The sequence below is a fragment of the Sarcophilus harrisii genome, chromosome 3, assembly GCF_902635505.1.
Source record: "Sarcophilus harrisii chromosome 3, mSarHar1.11, whole genome shotgun sequence".
Lineage (NCBI taxonomy): Eukaryota > Metazoa > Chordata > Mammalia > Dasyuromorphia > Dasyuridae > Sarcophilus > Sarcophilus harrisii.
In genome coordinates this window covers 440941942-440957078 of record NC_045428.1, presented here as the reverse complement: position 1 = coordinate 440957078, position 15137 = coordinate 440941942, and the positions used below count along the sequence as shown (strand labels likewise).

General features: G+C 36.9%; 1 protein-coding gene across 2 annotated transcripts in view; it reads right to left on the bottom strand.

Moving 5' to 3' along the window:
• Positions 1–14588, bottom strand: part of SPATA13 (spermatogenesis associated 13) — a 143195-nt gene extending 128607 nt beyond the window's left edge. The window contains exon 1 of one of the 2 annotated variants that reach the window (XM_023499579.2): positions 14346–14588. The gene's annotated coding sequence lies outside the window, so the exon portion shown is untranslated. The remainder of the gene's footprint in view (positions 1–14345) is intronic. The other variant, XM_023499580.2, reaches the window with a different exon arrangement.
• Between the last annotated feature and the right edge of the window lie 549 nt (positions 14589–15137).

The window sequence follows — 15137 nt, the reverse complement described above, 5'->3', positions numbered from 1 at the left end:
GTTATATATATATATATATATATATGAAATTAGTTTCTGCACAATTTCATCCAGATTCCAAAATTCCCCTTCATATATTGAAGGGAAATATTGAATTGCCTTCCTGGGGTGTTTATAACTGGTGACATAATCATGAAGCTTTCTGCAAAATCCAGTGCTAAACTACTTAAGCATCTACTCCTTCAGCTATTAAACGAGAACCACACTCTTCTGTTTAGAAGAAATAGTAAGCTCTGGGTTTAAGAGATTTCTTTTATCCTCTCTTAACAATGATGAAAGTGTTTCCCAAATCCTTTTGCTTGACATGGAAGTAAAAACCAGAGAGATACAGTTGTTCCCTTTTAGCATTACAAGGGCCCAGGAACCCTCTTGCCAGACCAGATCTTGTTTGCACAATGTCCTCTTTTCCCCAACCTGATCTGCACAGATACCTACTATCTTCCTTTCAGGAAAGCAATCTACTTAGCATAAATTTTTTTTTTTAAAATATCCACTCTCTAAGCAACAGAGGGGCACTGTGTGGAGGAATGCAATTTGCCAATTGATAGCTCTTAAAACTTCTGCAAAGACAACTTTCCAGGAAAGTCTATAAAACTTGTTATTTTCCTGTTTCCCATAAAGTTTCATCCTCCTTTCTTCACAGGTTTCCAATTCCAGAAGCAAATTAAAAAGGAAAGCTGATTAGTTGCACAGACTTAAAACAAACAAAACTACTTTATCCTGTCTTTCAGAAGCCACCAAAAAATATGGTCATTTAGTTATGGTATCCCTTGCCCTGCCCCTCTGTCAGCATCATCATGAACTAAAAGATGGAGTATTAGAACTACTAGCCTATCCCCCTTATAACAGAATTAGTATTGTTGCTGTCAGCTAATGAGATTCATCAAGTATGATCTACTTTGTCTGAAGCCTTGGGGATACAGACAAAAATGAAGTTTTGATTGCCCCATCTGATCTCCTGGAATGCTCCTGGAGTGTCAGTTTATATTACTCAATCAGATTGGCTAGATGTAGAGAAAAGAAATAGAAGAGTTACTTTATAGATAGGAAAACTACTTCTTAGAGGAAGATATTCTAATCAGCACCTAAGACACATAGTGGGTGCTCAACAAATGTTTGCTGAATATTCTCTCTGCAGATGTAATATATTTTCTAAATAAAGAATCTTGTATCTTTGGTCCTAGATAGAAATATGAAATATATGTGTGTCTTACATTCATATAATTCAGATGGCAGTAGAACAGGTATCTATTACCTTATTTATACACATCATCATTTACAGGGTTTTATTGCCTTGGGAGAAATGAGGACTTCAGGAGACTATTTAGAGCTAGCTGTGTGACCCTGGGCAAGTCACTTAACTAACACTTGCTTCAGTTTCCTCATCTGTAAAATGGGGCTTATATTACCTACCTCCTAGGATTAATATGAGAATAAAATGAAATAATATGTATAAAACACTTTGCAAATCTCAAAATACCATATATATGTTAATGGTTATTATTAATAAAGATACAGGTTTCCCTACCTCTTCTCGGCCTTTAAAAGGCATAAGATTGTTTTTTTTTTTCTTTTTTTAAAGAATACATTTTCATGTTCTCAATACTGCTTTATTTGTTTCAAGGCATATTATTTCATTTAGCACTTATTTTTCAAGTGAAACTAGCATACTATTATACAAATAGGGCATGATATCTTCTATATTGATTATCAATCAATCAACAAACATTGAGTGCTTAGTGTGTCTAGTGTCATGCTAAGCATTGCTGATACAAAGACAAAAATGATACAGTACCTCTCTTCAAGGAGTCTACATTCTTTTCTTCTTTTTTTTATTATAACTTTTTATTAACAGTACATATGTGTGGGTAATATTTTACAACATTATGCCTTGCACTCACTTCTGTTCCAACTTTTCCCTTCCCTCCCTTCATCCCTTACCCCAGATGGCAAGCAGTCCTAGATACAATATATGTGTGCAGAACCGAACAGTTCTCCTGTTGCACAGGAAGAATTGGGTTCAGAAGGTAAAAATAACCTGAGAAGAAAAACAAAAATGCAAACAGTTCACACTCATTTCCCAGTGTTCCTTCTCTGGGTGTAGCTGATTCTGTCCATCATTGATCAATTGGAACTTAATTAGATCTTCCCTTTGTTGAAGATATCCACTTCCATCAGAATACATCCTCATACAGTATTGTTGTTGAAGTATATAATGATCAAGGAGTCTACATTCTAATGGGGGTGACAACTTGAGGATATATACAAAATATACACATAATAAATTCAAGGTATTTGAGAAAGGGTGGATAAGGCACTAGCACCTGGGGAAGGTAATTAGGAAAAATGTGATATAGAACACGGCACTTGGCTAAACCTTGAAAGAAACCAGAAAGTTTAAGAGATAGAGAAGAGGAGGAAAACATTTCAGCAGATAGAAGAACTCTAAAAGATTTTTAAGTGTGGATTTCTTTCTTCCTAACCACAGAAACGCAGCACATAAATCCAAGAACTCACAAAGAGAAAAAGATGAGAGGAGCATACCTATTATAACAGATATGATAAGGACAGTGAAAGGGAACCTATGATGTGAAAGCTAAAGTTTTTTTAAAATGGTAAAATGAAATAACTTATAAATGTGAGGGCCACAGTTTAAGTTTGGGAAAATTAAAAGTTAAATTTTGCCCCTGAAGGCTCTAAAGATCATGGAACAAATCAGTTAAAAGCATGTTACATGCAACTTTCCATCTATTCTTTAAATTAGTTGATTCCTTCCTTTAAGAATAAAATACATTTTCTCATTTTAAAAACATTTTTCTACTTGTGAAACATAACTGGTTGCAGACTTTTTGAAGGCATTAATGTGACCATTATCTCTTTTACTTCAAGAGAAGTAGGAAGGGATATTATTTCAGAAACATTCATGGAACATTTGAGCAAGAACAATTCCTTTGAATCGCTGTATTTCTAAACCTATTCAGCTTATACCCTCCCATGGGTAACATGAGTAATGGTGGTAAGGCAATACAATGGCAGCCAGTCTTTATGATAATACTAGCTACTTGTATGCTGGAGATATAAAAGAATTCCTAATGGTACTTTAGTTTAGTAATTGGAAGGCAAAAAAAAAAAAAAAAAATACACTATGTTCATTCTTTCATGCTTCCAGTATATATTTAAATGTACTAGAGAAAATCAGATAGTGAGAATTAATTATTTTGCATGTTTTGTGACACCATAAAATGGTGGGGGAAAAAACCTTTGAATTTACATTTTCTTTTCTGGGAAAAAACAATAAACTAATCTATTAATTTAACATGTATCTCATTTTTAAAAAACTGGCTGCACAATTAATTTGATCATATTAATGTCTGACTCTTGTAGAAAAGACAATATGAAATCTGCAGATCAAAACATCGATGTCATAATTTTCCCACAGTTTTTAAAAATGAAAAAGGTTGATATTGTTCTAAATCAGCTAATTCTAACAGTCCCACATTCACTGAATTTTATTAGCTCAAATATGAATGTTATTCAGGATCATTTTATTTGAGTTAAAAAATATCTGTTGGGCTAAAATGTAGCCCCTAAATATGAATGTGGTGAATTTTCTTCAAATATTTTAGTAGAACTATATTATAGTCTTCCTTTGATGTGTCTGTGGCATAGAAGAGACCATGGAATCTCAGAAGATTGTCAAAAGCAGAGTAACAGTTTGGCAGGGTTAGAAGACCTGGAAAGGCTTCAAGAGGGAACCCAGCAGTGACTGATGTTTGCTGTCCAAAAGACCAGCCTAACTAAACTTCAGAAGATAGCACAGTAGAAAGAGTTCTGCATATAAAATCAGAGTTCCTGAGTTCAGATTCCAGTTCTGTCATTTAATAGTGATGTGACCATGAACAAAACACTTAACTTTTCTAGACTTTAGTGTTCTTATTTGTAAGAGTCCAATCAGATCAGGGCATTTTAAAAATTTCCTTCCATTTCTACATCCAAGTGAATATAAATGAAGAGAAGCTCATCATTAGACTAATCAAAAATTGATGAAAGATGGGGGAAAGGGGGATTTGGCCACAACAAATTAGTACACCATCTATTGAGTGATAAAAGGGTTATGATCTGCATTGTTGGAGGGGTTAGCCACACCAACAAAATCACTGATTCAGAAGTACAAAAGTATATTACTAGGTAGCTACCTACCTTTGTATAAAACACAAAGATTTTTCTACTATAAAAATTCTTTGAAAGAATAATTGGAAAAAAAAGTTTAAAGATACCTAGATTCTGAAAGATTTATCAGTTGCTTCAGACAAATCTCTAAATTGCTTTGTCTCTAAATTCTAGATTTCATGTGTTTGTGGATACTCTAGAAAATTAGCATTCAATGTCACCATGATTCCATAAAAGATTTTTCTAACTACAATAAAATGACTAGGTCACCTAACAGCAAAGATTGCCATTATCTATTTCTTTATTTTAAAGTTTGTGCTTTATGCAGAAATGCTAGAATGGATGAGATTATGGACCATTGTCGCTATTCACAGATCATAGTATACATTTTACATGCTTTTTAAACTCTACAACAATATTGGGTTCATTATCATGTTTCACTTGTCTTGTGAAGAAATAAGGGATTACCAACACATCTAAAACATAGCCAGCACAAGGGCATAGAAATGAAGTAGAAATAGAAGTAGAAAACTTGGGTGTCTGGAAAGATGATGGTGACATCAAAAGAAACAGAGGAATTTGCAAGACAAAATGGATTGGGAAGGGACAAAGATGGACTTAATATTGGACACGTTGATTTTTGAGATGCCCATAGGATAAGCATCGAACAATGTAATATGGCTAGGAACTTCTAGCACACAAATCAACTCATTGTGTACTAAGTCATGGCAACCTTCTTTTGAAGCTACTTCCTACAGTCATGAGGAAAAGACAACCCTATATAAAACCACAGATTTCACAAGCAGTGGTAATACTTAAATCAAAAGAATCTATACATTCCATGTGCATTGATTTACAGGACAAAGGAGCACACCCAGGAAGGACAATTAGCTGTAATTAAGGCCATTAAGTATTGATTAAAGTGAAAAACTATTGAATTCACAGAATCCAAAATTGGAAGGAACTGAAAAGTCATCTACTCCCAATCTAAATCTAAAGAGGAATCCCTGCTACATTTCCTAAAATGAAAGAAGACCTTTCATTCCTCCTTTTACAAAATAATAACAGAGAGAGAGAATCAAAGAATGTTCAAATTAAAACAACAACAAACAAAACAAACAAAAAATGTTAGAGATCAAGTAGTCTTCATTTGACAGACATGGAAATTAACCAGCCAGATTAAGTGATTTGTTTAGTCATACAGGTAAAAAGTAGCAATCAGGACTAAAATTCTAATTTTTAATTCAATCAACATTTTACCATACTCTATAGCATTTCCTTTGCACTGGTAATTCCTCCATACCTAGAATGTTTTCTTTGTCTCAATCTCTTAAAATCCCTATCTAACTTCAATAATCAGATCAAGAATTAGTATAAGAGGTGTCTTCTGGTCTCTTTAACTACTAGAGGAAGCCACTATTTACCTATTTGCTTTGTTACCAAATCATTTACCTATTTATTTACATGTTGTCTCCTCAATTAAAATATGAGTTTCTTCGGGGAGCTAGGTAGCACAGTGGATAGAGCACCACCTCTGAAGTCAGAAGGACCTGAGTTCAATTATGACAGATACTTAATACTTCCTAGCTGTATGACTTTAGGCAAGTCACTTAACTCCAACTGCCTTGACAAAAATAAATAACATGAGTTTCTTGAGGGAACAGGTCCATTTTTTAAAAATTCCCAACGCTTAGCACTTTAGTGACTGAGAAAAAGTAAAAATTTAATAAATGCTTGCTTATGACTGACTGACACAGATTTATAAAGGTACCAGGATCAGAACTCAGTCTTACGTCTCCTGGTTCATTAACTACAAACATTTTTAGACCTCCCCCTCCCTTCCCACTGGATCCAGGTGAAAATGAAATAAAGGTTTCTCTTTGGAGTTTGGACAGATTTGTAACCTCAGTATTAGGTCTATGTCTCCTAGGTTTAGAACCTTGATTTTATCTATGATTTCTCATTCTCTCTCTCCTCCCAATATGCAATCAAATGCCAAATCTTTTCATTTCTACGTCTACAATATCTCTTGTATTGAACTCCTTTCCATTCAAATAGGTACTTAGAGGTCCATCATCTCTCATCTAGATTATTGCAACTGGCCTCCTAACTGGTCTCTGCCTCAATTCTCATATTCTATATTAATGTCAATATGATTTTCCTTAATTACAGATATATGATCATGTCACCTCCCTATTCAACAAACTCCAGTGGCTCTTGGCAAAATAAAAACTCTTCTATTTAGCTTTTAAAACTATCACAACCTATCTTTCTATTCTTATTAGACATTATTCCCTCTCCTGCACTCTAAAATTCAGCCAAACTGGTGTTCTCTCTTTTTCTTATACACATTTCATTTCCACATTTCACGCCTTTTTCCTGTCTAACATTCATTCCTGGTAAGAATTTCTTCCTTATCTCCATGTCAGAACCCTTTTCTTCCTTCAAAAGCCAGCTCAAGCAATACCTTTTATATAAAACCATTCCTGAGATGCACAACTGCCAATATCCTTCCTCCCAAACTCCCTTGTATTTCTTCACTTTATATTTATTTATATTTCTCCTATTTTTCAGCATATATTTACCTATTTGTCTTCCTCAACAGAATATAATTTCCTTACAATTAAGGATTATTTCATTCTTTGTATTTGGATCGTGTACTTACCATACTTCCTGGGACATAAAAGATATTTTAAAAACTCTAATGCAAAGTTTGGCCCCAAAGATGATTTATGTAAAGATATCTCCCCTCATTCCTTTGCATAAGCAGGAGATCCACAGGTATGAAACAATACATAGAATGTCAGATTTTTTTCAATGAAGTGAATAGACTAATTTTTTTCTCTTTTTCCTCTTTAAAGAAAAAAAACTTTGTTCTAAGAGAACATTCTCTCTAGAGGGATAGAGGGAGAAATTAGTCAATATAAAAATGTCAATTAAAATTAATTTAGAAGCATAGATGTTTGTTGATTAATTTTTCTCTACAAGGTGCTTCTTCCTAAATTGCCTCCTAATTTCAGGATTACAGGCCAGTAAATTAAATAAGCACACACACACACACACACACACACACACACACACAAATCTTCACCCCCTGGTTCCTTCTCTGAAACCATCTCCCTACTCACTGCTTTGAAATTTCCTTCTTTCCACCTTCTATCAAAACACTGCCTTATTTCTGTCTTTTTCCTTTCCCCATGACTTGAGGATCCCCAGGTCACACACCCTCCAATGGCAATTACTGCTTTGTCACTTAGCACATTTGTTCATACCATTCCCTAACTCTGGGAAATGCCACGTATCTCCACACTACAGCAGCCAGCTCCACTCCCAATCTCTCAAGGCCTTGCTCAAATGCCTACTTCACAAAGTCTTCCCAGAAGCTTTCAGGCAGAATTGATTGATCCCTGCATCCTACAAATTCACTTTTGCTTTTTAGGCACTTGCTCTTCAGTGATCCCTTCCACATCTGTTGCATTATAACAGATCAGGATAAGAAATTAAATGGGAATTTGGGGGAGTTTTATAGAAATTGCAGATGATACAAGAAGGCCGGCCAGCAGACTACACAGAGCCCACAACCAAATACTTAGCCTAAATCTTACACAAGAAGATCCCTTAAATGCCCCATAAAAGAAAAAATTGTAAACTTTTTTAGTATGAAAGGAGGGTCAAAAAATTTTGTGAGGATTTTCCATGGGGGCTCTGTGGGGGGGGAAAAAAGATAATTTTGGATAGCAGCTGGGGGAAATCAAAAAAATTTTAATGTAGAAGATGGTATTTGATTTGAGCCCTAAATTAAAAAGCCAGGGATTTTAAAGTAGGAGGCCTTAATGTTTCAAGTCAATATTTATTTATTTGGTGTATATCCTGTATGGTTTATTCATGAATATGTATCTCTCTAGCTGTCTCACTTTAGTACTTATATTCCAAACTTGCTGACTATTTCTCTGTGCCCTGCACATAGTAGAACCTAAATAAATTACTAGTGAATGAGTGAACTGGCTCCTTGAAGAAAGACATTGACATACTGGTACTGATGAGTTCATTGGAAGGACTAACTCTTCCTCCATCTCTTCCAGGAAAGATATGTATTATATATGTACATATACATACATATATAATACATATTTTAAAGGAGTGATCTTAATGACTGAAAATTTCAGTCCACATAAGAATGCATTTCGATGCAATTAGATTAGTGGGGAATGAATTTGGGGGGAATTAGGATCTTATGACAGACACCATTCAAAATACAGCAGATATATAGTCATTTGCTTGACCATCATCATTTTCGAAACATAAGTCTACAAAGCACCTTTACAATAATCCTATGAAGTAGTGTATTATTACTGCCACTTTGCAGATGAGGAAAATTAATGAGCTCAAACTTATGAATGCATTGTCCAAAATTACACAATTAGCTGGCATATGAGTTAAGATAGCCAAGTCCATTGCTATCCAGTTTTCATACTACATTTGGGCCTGTCTCGCTTCAGGGCATGAAGGTATCTATAACTTTTCAGTCAAGTTTACAGAGGCCCAGATTAAAAGGAAAGTGTTTTCTCTAATTTAGGCTTTTAGTTATTGAATGTTAAAATTGAAAGAGATCTTTAAACTAGCCAATTTACCAAAAGAGAAACACAGAAGTACTATCCAAGGAAGGGGAAAGAGGCACTATGGTCTCTGTGTGGGGAAGTTTCAGACCTAAATCTAGATTCTGGCTTTGCCATTTACTGGCTAGGCAACTTTGTGCAAATCATAGCTACCATATATAAGTGAAGGTGTGGGACTGAACAGTTCTTTCAGCTCTGACCATTTTTATAAAGAAGACATGCAAATCCTTCAGCAAGATTCACTATATATCTAGATATTCACTACAAATATATGCATTTATACATATAAATATATGCATATTATATATAAATACATGCATTTATTTATATAAATATATGCATGTATCTTATGCATTTATTTAAATGCTAGGACTAAATTTGAACTTAGAGTACTTAAATCTAAAGTCAGGAAGATTTTTATACCTAATCTCTAAAGACATCTAGTCAAACTTCATTTTACAGCTAAGGAAACTGAGGCCCAAAGAGATGACATGGCTGGCTCAAACTAATAAGAAACCTAAAATTTTAACCAAAATTCTCTTACTCCAAATTCATGTTCTTTCCACAATATTAGCTAACATTTATATAGTGTCTTAAATTCTGCATACAAATTTGCATTAAAGTTTATTATCTCATTTGACAACAACCCTAGAAGCACATACTACTATGACTCTCCATTTAACAGATGAGAGAAAACTGAAACATAAATGACTTGCCCAGGATCACACAGCAAATAAGCATCTAAGATACTTAAACTAAGTACCTAAACTCAGGTCTTCTTGACATCCCATCTCTATTCTGCATCAGTTAGTCAGTATAGATAGATACAGAAGCCATCTTTTTTCATTCTGTTCCATTACTTCCAACACCCTCAAGCATCTTCTGGGACACAAAGTCTAAGTGAGCATGATTTTGTAATAGAGCAGGAAACGGACTAGACCTTTAATATATATGCTTAAAGCTTATTCAATTTTTGTCAATATTCAAATCAAATGAATGGCTTAAAGGTAAAGCAGAAGCATAACCTCCAATGATTTAAAAGGCTGTTTTATCTGAGGAATTCAGCAGAAAGGAGCTATATTTATCCTCCCAGATGAAGAAATACAAATCAAATTATTCACATCACTTATTTTAAAATCAACGTTTATCTGTGTGTATATGTGCATGTATGTTTACATATATAGACACAAATGTCTATATATACATATGGGTAGGTATGTATGCATAAATGAATATATATATACATATATATGCTGTCTACCAAAAGCAATATGAATTTATTCTTTTATCTATTTATGACACTTTTTTTCTTTCTAGAGCATTTCCATTTTTTTGAATTGCAATTTCTGCAGTTTTGTCTTCTTATGTCTTAAGATTTGTCTCAAAAAGTGCTCCTAAAAACAATACTGTATTTTGTTTTTGTTTTTTAATCTCTGAAAGAAACCTAAAAAATTCTTTCAATTAGGAGATTTGTTTTTCTTTTTCATGTCACAAAGGGAGTGTATTGAATTTCACAGTTAAAATAATGGTTTGAGAAACCTGGGTTTCATTTATCAATCTACTATAAATTACAATATGAAGTAATGGGATGAACATTAGGCTTGGAGTAGGGACAATCTGGATTCAAATCCTGCCTTAGACTTTTTTCTGGCTACATGATCTTGGGTAAATCACTTAATCTCTCAGTGATTTGAGTTTAATCATTTATAAAATGATGCGGCTTTTGAAGGTCTTTTCCAGTTCTAAATATGATTGACAAAGGAGTTACAGGATAGAGCAGTAGACCTGGAGGCTGGATGACCTGAATTCAAATCATGCTTTAGACACTTCCTAGCTATATGACATTCAGAAAATTACTTAACTTCCCTGAGTCTCAGTTTCCAAATCTGTAGAATGAGGATTATTATAGCATCTACTTCCCAGGATTTTTGTGAATATCTAATAATTTGCAAAGAGCTTTGAAAACCCTAAAACACTGATCAAAACTATCTGTTGTTGTTGTTGTTATTATTTTAGGATTCCTAAAATCTTGGGGGCATTGAAGACACCAGAAGTTATTCAGTACAAAACAGAAATCAAGTGCCACTTAATTTCTTAGGCTTAATAGAAAGTGCTAAGCATTTTCAAAAAAACAAACAAACAAACAAACAAAAAAAACCCAAATGATTATTAAGGCACCATAGGATTCAAACGATGATTTCAATATATAAATTTCCTAGTGTTATTGCTCAGTTATGTCTGATTCTTCTCATGGGATTTTCTTGGCAAAAATTTTGGAGTAGTTCTTCAGCTCATTTTACAGATTAAAAAACTGAGGTAAACAAGGTTAAATGGCTGGGGTGGGGGAAAGTGGGGAGGTCACAGGAGCTAGGAATTGTCTAAGGCTGAATTTGAACTCAGGATAAGGAGTCTTCCTGACACAGGCCCATAACTCTATTCACTACTCCTCCTTCTATCAGTGCAGACCAGCAATTGCTTTGTAACTTATCTTCTAGTTGGTAGGGGAATGAACCACAGAGAGTTAAAGTGACTTGCTTCAATTACCCAGCCTTTACGTTTGAGAAAGGACTTAAATTCAGACCTCTCTGCCTCTAAGGCTAGTTCTCAGTCTGTTACCTCAGGCAGCCTCTCAAAAGCTATAATTTACTTGCTCAGTTACCATAGCCAGTTCCTCCTAAGAGACTCACTAACCAAGTAAAGCCCAATATACAGCTGTCTCTCTTTTGTTTCCTGTGGCCAGAAGGGGCAATATTGTCCATGAGGGAGCAGGAGATAACTGAAAAGTTTGAATAATTGACAGTCAGTTTAGCCTGTGCCTCCTGGGGCTTTCTGGAGATACCATGCATTAGGATTTTCCCTCTCCCAGGAAAAGAATAAATACATGTTATCTTCCAGAAATCCCAGGGGGGGAAAAAGACCTCAGAGATTTCAATTAAGAGAAATAAAAGATCGAAGGCAAGTTGCTGACTAGTTAAAACTGTGGTAAACAAGTCATCTTTGGGGGGGGGGGGGGCGGCAAAGAACTATGTCATAGCAAAGCTGAATCTTAGTTCTCTCTAACAAGAGATTCTAAACTATGGAAGTAAGTTACTATATTAAAGTGGGAAAAAAAATGCTGGTGGGATACAGTAGAGGGCCTGATAGCCACACCACTGAATAATTGCAAATAAATACACTGGGCTTCTTCTTCTTCTTCTTCTTCTTTTTTTTAAAGTGTTTTCTGTTCTAAACAGCATTATCAAAATCCTTAAGTAGATATCTGAAGGAAAATAGGTGACTGAAAAGGGGTTAGTGAGAGCCAGGAACCTAGAAAATGGGAAAGAACAGAGAAGGAAAAGTGGAAGGAAAAAAAAAATAGGAGGGAAAATATTGAAACAAGGTGTGGTTTAGGATAAAGCAACAGGCTGAACAGTGTAAATGATTACATGGGAGGAGTTAGCAAAAAAGATTAAAGGGACTGGGGGGATTGGTTTGGGAAGGAATAATTGGGGTGGAGGAAGAATCAGACAAACCAGGGTATATGATGCAGGACTAAAGAACAGTTAAACTGGGAGCAGGAGGAAAGAAAGCCAAAGGCAATAAATAGGAAATCCATTGAAAACAAAAACACTTTTTGTAGAGGGGCAGTTGCAGAAAGATGTAAAAGGCACAAATACTAACAATGATAAGGGTGGCCATGGGGAAGACAACAATATTCTTGGGAGGGAAGGGGAGAGAAAGAAAATGGAAGAGAGAAGGGAACAGCCCAGCAAACATGGGGGGTACTTAATTAAAAGGAGAGTGGAGCATAAATGAGAAAGTCTGAAAGACAGCAGTGGAGAAAGCAGAGGGGAAATGAATATAGGCTGGAAAAGCAATGGGGAGAGATTTTTTGTTTGGAATGTGATAGAATGGAAAAGCAATGGTATTTGGCGAAGTGCCAAGGAAATATAGGAGAAAATAGTGAGCAGAATAAAGGACAAGGGTATGAATGTGAGCAAATCAAGTAGAAAATAAATTCAAATTTTTATCATCATTATCACCATTCCTAGAAGTGTGGTATAATGGACATAGAACCCTGGAGTCAGGCTATATTCCAGACCAGTTTCTGACTAATAGGGATTGTGTGATTTGGGGCAGAAAAATTTAAGACTGGAAGTCACAAAGCAAATGCCCATATACATTGATAGGAGTTCTTCACCAGGGGCTCTGAATCTTGATGAAATCCCAGGTACTATTTTTTTTTTATCATATTATTAAAAATATTCAAAGAATCGGTTACTTCATCAAAGTATTATTTCCTGCCACCAAATCAGATGCAACCAAGGAAAGAAGTTGCTTGAAATATCTTATAACTTTAGAAAGTCACAATCTCTCTGGGAATCATATCTGTAAAAATGAGGGGATTGGACTAGATGGCTTTCTGAAATTCCCTGGAGGTCTAGAAATCTATAATCCTATAATTTCAAGTTCATACTGCTAGTAAACTAAGAGGCAGGCTTTGAACTCAACTCTTCCTGACTCCAAACCCATTATTATTGTGTTAAAAAACTAACCCCAACCAGTAAAGTTTTTATTTTGTTTTTGTTCTGGGCACAGTCCCAGGCGATTTAACTTTGCACAGTCAAGTGGCTGCTCAGCCAGCAGATCACCTGAGGTCCCCCTGACCTTGGCGGCAATGTTAAGCTTGGTATTTTGCTTTGGGTTATATAGCAATCTTCCCATCTCACACAGAAAAACTGGACTAACTTCACCAGCTTATTTTCTTCAGATAACAGAAGAGTATGTCCCTCTGTCCCCCTTACTTTCCCCCGAAATAGGAACCTTACTAGAGTCTGGAAGAGAGGGGGAGGGGACAACGCCTTTAGAAGCCAAGCTCTCCCACGTTCTACCCAGTATCTCAGGGCAGTGACACCACGGAGGTCCCCAGCGTTAGGGGAGGCCCGTCTGACCCCAGTTATTCAGTAAGTGTCGGCCTCTGCTCCCAGTTTCCCACCATTTAGAAGACAAAGAGGAGAAAAGCAGCCACAACTAAACAGCAAAGCTGGAGAGAAGTTTTCAAGCTCCCCCTTCCCAACCTTCCAGGCAGCCCCCCCAGGTCAGAGAAAGTTTATGGATGGCGGATTCTAGAGCTGGAGAGAAGTTTTATCACAATCGCTAAGAAATCAATCGGGTCTAGAGCAAGCTGACGCTTCACAGCACATCAAACTATTTCAGTCCCTGCTTTTGCAAGACTTTTCTATGGGCGAGCGGGAAAGGGGGAGAAGCAAAGGCAGCACACAGCAAGGAGGTGCAAAGCGCCTGCCGAACAAACAGGTGGCCAGGAGGACTAGACAGCACCTTAGAAGCCGCCAGAAGGGTGGAGCATCTGCTTTATCTTTCGATCTAAACCGTCTTAATTCCCCCAGGTCTCCCAGCTCTTCCAATCAAAAATCCATATATTAGTGAGCTAAGTGAAAGCGGATGAATGGGTAAGGGAGGCATGCACCCAGACTGCACAGAAATAGCCGGATGGTGTCAGTTCACTGGAAAGGAGTCGAACAGGAATGAATTAATTATTCATTGTTAGTTCAACCTTACCTCTTCGCAGAGCCCCCAAAGAAACTTCCATCAAACCACACAAGCCAGAGGACGATATTAGGGTTTAGATTCAGTGGCAGTTCCTAAAAGACAGAAAATCCCCAAAGCGGTTCCATGCCATCCCAATGCACGCACAGGCGCTGCCGTAGCTTTCAGTAGTTCCCTTCCCGAGCCCGAGTGGAAGAGGACCGCTCAGGGTTTCCCAAGCAAAGCTGCAAGCTGAATGTTGGGCGGCCTACGGGGCCCGGGCGCCCTCGCACCAATCAGGGGCCTCTGTGCTTCCCACCGCCGGCCAAGGGGCGGGGCGGCTGCCTAAGAAAGAACCGAGCCAAGCGGCAGGGAGAAATAACTAGCTGCCTTCAGATTTGGTGGCCCCCGCGCTCCCCGCAGCGCATCCAGCCGGCCGCAGGGAGGAGAAAGGAGCCGGCCTCTCCCGTTGACATAGTAACCGCCCCTAACTTTTCACCCGAGCAACTCTTAACGATGAGGGTTGCAGGGGGAGTTCACTCCGGGCTAAGGCAGCAAAGCTAGGTTTTCTCTTGGCTTTGCCTGTTTGGCACCCGGGGAAAAGGAAAGGGTGGGTAGGTTTAAATCTCCTGATTTCCCCGGAGGCCAAGGACCGTGTCTCGTCTGGAGTATTTCTCTGATCCAAAGTTAAAGGGCTCCTGAGCTTTCTCTGTGATGAGCAATGTCCAAACATTATTGTGTGTACGAGCCCCAGTCTACATACATAAACATAACACGCATAAAGACAGATGTATATACGTATAAACATATGCACACATTCTATTT